This window comes from Arachis stenosperma, chromosome 3, assembly GCF_014773155.1.
Source record: "Arachis stenosperma cultivar V10309 chromosome 3, arast.V10309.gnm1.PFL2, whole genome shotgun sequence".
Classification (NCBI taxonomy): Eukaryota; Viridiplantae; Streptophyta; class Magnoliopsida; order Fabales; family Fabaceae; genus Arachis; species Arachis stenosperma.
In genome coordinates, this window is record NC_080379.1 from 49844538 (window position 1) to 49852165 (window position 7628).

A 7628-nucleotide genomic window follows, 5' to 3' on the forward strand; every position below is an offset into this window, starting at 1 on the left:
ATATAAAGTATACTCTATATATATATATATATATATATATATATATATATATATATATAATGGTCAGCTCAATACATAGGTATATAAAGTATTAATTTTATTAATAAAATATTATTTTTTTGAAAAAAAGGAAGTCCTTTTGAATGGATCCAGAAATATTATCATAGGGCCAATAACACATATAATATTAAAAATTATGTAAAAAAATTATATAATATAAGATGTATTGCAAAAATATATCGATAGAGAATATATTTTGAGGTACAAAAAATATGTGTGTACTTTTTTACTAACGAAGTAATCGATTCTTTTTCGTATCATAAAATTCATCGATAATAGAATTTGTGTCAAATTTTTTAACAATTTTCTTTTCAATATAATTAAAAGACAATTAACAAAAAATTTATCTTTTATTTTGTTTCTGAGTTATTTTTCACAATATTCATAATTAAAAAATATCTCTTAGTTGTAGAAAAAAATTGAAATAAAAAAAATTAACACCAAATGAATAAAAAAAAGACGGTCACAAGAAAAAAAAGAATTCACTTTATGAAATTTAAAAATTTTTATTTAATTAAAAAATATTAGTAATAATATCTTTTTTAAATTTTTTAATATTGTTACTTACTTTTTATATATTAAAAATTATTAATATTTAAATTAGACTAAATTTTTATTTATATTAGACTAAATATTAAATAATTTTTTAAAAAAATTAAATTATACATAATAACTTATTACTATTAAATTTTTTAAAAAAAGTTGGGGGACTCGAGGCCTCCACTCGCTCCCCCCTTATGTCCGTCCCTGCCCTCTGAGCATGGCTTCTTCTATTATTTTGAACTTTACAAAGGAACTCACTTTTGATTTACTTTAATGATTGGTCTTCACTTTTTACTGACACACAATAAATAAGACTCAAAATTCTTCTATCATTAAAGTTGCTCTTATTAACTTTATCATTTCTTCATTTTTAATCTTTTACTTTTAGGAAGGATTATCTGATGGAACGGTGTTCAATTCATGTCAACCAAGTTGGTCATCGTGTTTCATATATATTCTACAATATTAAACATCATATAAGTTACTTATACTTTCTCATAAACTAATATTTATACAATTTTCTTGAGATATCGTTTTAATTAAATACTTAAACAAGATGAGAACTTCCTTAGATATAATTTATATTTGAATACATTTAAAATCTGACAGCAGTTATTTTTTCGTTCCTATCAAGGGAATATTGAAATACAGTTAAATTTGAATACATTTAAAGCTTCAATTCATTTTGGTAAGTAAGGTCTCTCTATCCTTCTCTACTAGTAGTGTGTTATTCTCATGGCTGAAATGCCCATTTCGCATGGCGTGCTTGGCATTTCGCGTGCGCCTTGTGTGGATTGGCCTGAAAACCTGTTTCGTGTAGCTAGGTAAATTGAGCCTTACGCATTTTCGTAAATATTTTTTTAATTAAAAATATTATTTATAAATTAAAATTAATTATTATATATTTATGTATATCTATATGTATTTAACTTATTTTTATTGTTACTCATTGATTTTAATATATATCTAATATAATTAATTTTTACTATATATATTTTTTAAAAAACCGACCTTACTACATGTCGAATATTCCAATTCGAAAGAGCTCTATTCTGTTTGATGTATGCTTGCTTCCATTAATTCTATTTCTATTTTTGTTATATATGTTTATTCTGAACGACTAGGGTAGCATCAATTTTGGCTTTACAACTAAGAGGTGTACATGTTCCAGTTTAAATTCACACTGTAATCTCAATTTTTTACTAAATCTCCATAAAAATGGTTAAGATTCACGATATGCACTGATTTAATATTGAAGTTTCAATTACATTATTGTTCTTTCGATATTGAACTTCGAATACTATAATAATTTCTCAGCCACTTTTCAAAAGTAACCCAACAAACAAAGTGATGAGTTAGCTCTCTCTTACCGCACTAGATAATGGTGAAATAATATTGTTTGTTTTTAGCGCCTATTCAAAATGAACACTTAATCAAAATTTGTGTGTAATCCGTTTTACATGCCCCAAATCATCAAAACAACATCGCTTCTGCTTTGATTAGACCTAAAAGCAAAAAATTAATGTTGTTTCACCATTGTTCAACGTGGCAAAAAAGTATCAATTCATCACTCCATTTTCTAAGTCACTTTCAAAAAAAATCAAGAGACTGCTATAATACTTGGAACTCAATCTTAAAGACAACAAAATCTTAAAAACCAAATTAATATACAACGTGAATATTCACATTTTTTATTTAAATTGTTTAAATATTTTATTTTTTGAAATGTGCAACGTGTAAAAAATTTATCTTTTTACGCTCACATCCCGGATACTAAGATCGAAAGAATTGAAAAAACTAGGGTGGCACATATGAATCGGATAATATTCGCATATCTGCGGTAATTATCCGCATCCGATCCGATCTGAATTTTACGGATATTATTCGATCCGCAGAGCCATCGGATCGAATCGGATCCGATCCGCACTATAGCAGGATCGGATTGCGAATTCGGCAATGATATCCGCGAATCCGATCCGCAAATCCGCATATCCGCACATCACATATAAATAGCATAGTTTAAGAAAATAAATCCTAATGTGATATGAATTTTAGTGTGTTATTTTATGAATTTTATGATATTTTATTTTTAATTTTTTATGTTGTACTTCAACTTAGAATAATTAAACTTAAATCTTGTGTTGTTATTTTATTTTTGTTATTCAAGAGAACTATTATTAATAATATTTTAGGAGTAAATAGGCTTAAACAGATAAAAAATGAATTTTCTGAATATTTTTTTGTAAAAACAGTCAAATAGAATCTTAAAATAGTTTTTTTTTTAATTATGCGGATATACCCGATATCCGATCCGATCCGATCCGGTCTAAAAAAATGCGGATATCGTATCCAATTCGATCCGATAAGTGCAGTGCAGATCGGATAGAATTTTAGGCTATATCCGATCCGATCCAATCCGTGTGCAGCTCTAGAAAAAACACATTCCAAGTATTCAGTTGTTGGGACATATAATAAAGAGAAAAAAACGGATAGGTCCCTAATTTTTTAAATTTTTGACAAATATCATTCCTAACAAAATTTAAATACAAAAAAGTCCCTGACTTTAACAAATGGAAGACAATTTAAACCTTCTGTCTATTTGCCTCTTATACACTAAATGGAACTGGCTGACGTGGCTGAAATAAACAGTGTTCAGGTGTCCGTTACGGTGCCACGCTGAAAGGGGAATAAAGTTCGAAGGACAAATAAGTCCTTGACGTCATTTTGCAAATAAAGTTCGAAGGACAAATAGGTCCTTGAGAATTTAGTTCACTATGCTTCTATATGTATCATATATTACTATCTAATTGAAATATACATATATTATTATCTAATTTAATAATCAAATGTGTCACATGACACTCTTATTAAAATTGAGAGAAAATATTTTTTTTCAAAATTAATAAACTCCTTTTTCTAAATTCTCTCATCTACCTCTCTTCATTTTTCTATTTCTCTCTACTATTTTTACTCTATATATAATTATATTTTATATTAGTAATTTGACAAATCAAAATATGTCATCCGATATTTTTTACAATTAAAATATTTTAAATATAAAAGTATACACATTAAATTATTTTAAATTTTAGATAACGAATGTTAAAATTAATTATTAATAAAAAATTAGACTTTTTCATATAAAAATAATAACTAAAAATCTTATTATTTAATTTTTTTATCTATAGATATCTTGATCTTCTCAACCAGAAACTTTTGTCAACTTACGAACTTTTTTGTAAAAGTAGTTTGATTTTATAAATCTTTTGTGCCATGCATAATTTATACTGTTAGAACAAAGTGAACTATAATTTTTTTAAAAAATATTCTCGTAATGTTATTATGGATAAAAATACTAGTTCTAATATAATACACGAATGCACTAATGCTAACTTAATACATGAATGATTGATAAACCACTATTTTATGGTTTATCTTGTGCTTAATTGAGTGGATTTTATCAATCTTTCATACATTTATTCATATGATTTGCATGTTTTACAATTCCTTCCCAAGATTTGTTCTATGATTGAAAACATGCTTTTTTGGCTTTTATTTTCTTTTATTTAATTCTCTCTTATTACCATTAGATGCCTTGATATGTGTGTTAAGTAATTTCAGGAATTACAAGGCAGGAATGGCTTAGAGGATGGAAAGGAAGCATGCAAAAGTGGAAGGAATACAAGAAGTTGAAGGAACTGAAAAGCTGTCAGCCTGACCCTCTCGCACTAAAACGACCATAACTTGAGCTACAGAGGTCCAAATGATGCGGTTCCATTTGCATTGGAAAGCTAACGTCCGGGGCTTCGATTTGATATATAATTCGCTATAGTGGTCATATAGATAGGCAACGCGAACGCGCGCTCTACGCGGACGCGTCGCGTCTGCGAATCTCATTCCACGCAAATGCGTGGATGACGCCTCCGCGTCACTTTGCCGCGACCTGTACGGACCAGATTTCACAATCAGCGATTTTTGGACTGTTTCTGACCCAGTTTTCGACCCAGAGAACACAAATTAGAGGCTATAAAGTGGGAGAATGCATCCATTCATAATCAGGCTTTCATAACTCATAATTTTTAGTTTTAGATGTAGTTTTTAGAGAGAGAGGCTCTCTCCTCTCTCTTAGGATTTAGGATTAGAATTCCTCTTAAAGGATTTAGGATTTATTATTATTTCAACTTATAATTCTTCTGAGCTCCAGGTTTAATATTCCTTTATTTTGACTTCTCTTATTTTTAATTATATATGTTGCCAATTTGGCTTAATGACATTCATGTTATGATTTTCTTAATAAATATTATTTGAGGTATTTTCAGATCTATGATTTGTTTCTCTTATTTATGATATAAATAATTTAGATTTTTCTACCTTTTGGCTCTGGTTAATTAATAGGTGACTCTTGAGTTATCAAACTCATTGTTGACCGAAAATTGAAATTCTTCAAGAATTAATTCGAGTTCCACTAACTCTAGCCTTTCCCAAGGAAAGACTAGGATCTGAGGAACCAAACTTATTCCATCCACTTGACTTACCTTCATAGTTAGAGGTTAACTTAGTGGGAGAAGAATCCAATTCTCATCACAATTGATAAGGATAACTGGGATAGGACTTCCAGTTTTCATACCTTGCCAAGAGTTTTATTAATTATTAATTTATTAATTCTTGCAATCTATTTCTCTTGCTTAAAACCTTTTTCAAACCCAAACACTATTTTTTCCATAACCAATAATAAATCATACTTCCCTGCAATTCCTTGAGAAGACGACCCGAGGTTTGAATACTTCGGTTTATAAATTTATTGGGTTTGTTACTTGTGACAACCAAACGTTTGTACGAAGGGGTTTTCTGTTAGTTTAGAAGCTATACTTACAACGCGACTATTTTTGTAAAATTCTTTACTAGCAAAAATCCTAACGTCAAAATGGCGCCGTTGCCGGGGAATTGCAAACGTGTGCCTTATTATTGGTTGTTGTAAATATTTTTCAAAAAAAAATTCAAATTTTTATTTTAAAATTTTTATCTTATCTTATCTTAGTTTTAAATTTCAAAATTCAAATCTTTTTCAAAATAAAAAAATCATATCTTTTTCAAAAATCTTATCTTATCTTTTTTTCAAAAATCATATTTTTCTCAAAATCTTATCTTATTTTTTTCAAAAATCATATCTTTTTCAAAATATTTTCTTTTTGTTAGTTTTTGTTTTTATTTTCTCTTACTACTATGAACTCTCACCCCTTTAGCTATGACTCTGGTTACAATTATGTTGCAGGAAGAGCAAATTACAATGAGAACAGGCATCAAGGTTGGAAGTATCAAAGATGGGAGGAGCCACAAGGATTTGATCAACCCTCATGGCAACAACCACCTCCAATGGACTATCAACAACCATTATGTGATGCATACCAAGATAACGGCTATGGTGGGCACTCTTTTGATTATCAACAACCACCACCATACGCCTATGAACCCCCTCCTCAACATAGCTTTGGACCACCATACTCACAAGCCCCTTACCACCAAACACCCTCATATGATCCTAACCCTCAACCACCATACCAACCATCTTATGAGCCAAATGAACCATATATAGAACCACCACAATTCCACCCTAATTACTCCCAAGAACCACCACCTCAATATACACCATCTCCATATCCATCAATCCAAGAGCACTATGGTCTTACTTATGATACCCAAGTGAAACAAGAATCAACGGATCGTCTCAAGAAAATAGTGGATCAATTTCACGCAACCCTTCATCAATTGAATCAAGCGATAAATCAATTAGCTTCCCGACATTCGGACACTCAAGGAACCACATGGCTTCATGTGGACAATCTAATGAAGAACGTAGCATGAAAGAGACACTAGAGACTCCAGTGGACAATAAGGAGCATGACTTTGTACTGGAACAAGTGGAGGAAGCTATAATAGTTGCAGAGGAAGAAGTGGTTGAAGATTTAGGAGATGCAGAACCTCCACGGAAACCTCAAGTCACAGAACCCTCTTCTAAGGAGTTTGAATTTGTTGTTGAGGAGGGTGTACAACCTCCAAGGCATGTCATGGTTGAAGACTTGGAAGAGGTTGATCAAGAGATGGAGTTTAAAGAAGAAGAAGCACAACCTCCCATGCCCTTGGTAAACAATGAAGAAGAGGTTGAATTGGAAGAAAGCTACCAAGAGGAAGAGGTTGAAATTGAAGAAGCTTACAAAGAGGTGAAAGTTGTCAGAGAAGAGCACAAGGGAGTGGAGCTTGCAAATTCATTAAAAATATCTCTCCCAAGACCATTACCGTCCAACACAACATTTAAGTGGGTAAAATTCCTATCCTTATCCTTTACTTTCCCACTTGAATATGGGCTACTAGAGACGGATGGTCAGCTTAGAGCTCTTTTTGGCATTAAGAGTAAGAGGAAGATGGTCAGTGGTGAGAATTGTCCTGCAAAGTTCATTATGGTTGGAATCTTTAAGTTTAACTGCAAGGGTTGGTATAGAGCTCAATTGAATGGGTCTAGGAAATTGTTTGGACGCTTCAGTGAGAATTCTAAAGCTGAACCACCCGGATGGAATCATGATAATCAACTTGAAGACGGGTGCAGAAACAAGATTTGGGATCCCGGAGGATATTGAATTTGCAAACATTGGTGGAGATTCCTAGATCAGTTTAAGCATAAGCCACCATGACAAGGAGCTCACCAAATGTCCAACTTAAGGACTTTAACTAAAAGTGCTAGGTGGGAGACAACCCACCATGGTATGATCGTCCTTTTTCAGTTTTAATTCTAGTATGTTTTGTTTGTTTTTGAATATTGATTGAACCTGGAATTTTTTCTTAACATTCATTGCATTTTTCATTCTGCACACTGCATAAAAAAAGAAAAAAAAAGGGGAAAGCACGCATGCGACGCGAAAATGTCGCTGACGCGTCCGCGTCATCGGTGCGTTGGGAAGAAAAGAAAAGTGAACAGAGAGTCACGCGAGAGCGTGGCTAGAGGTGTGCCTTTGGCACAATTTGACCGACGC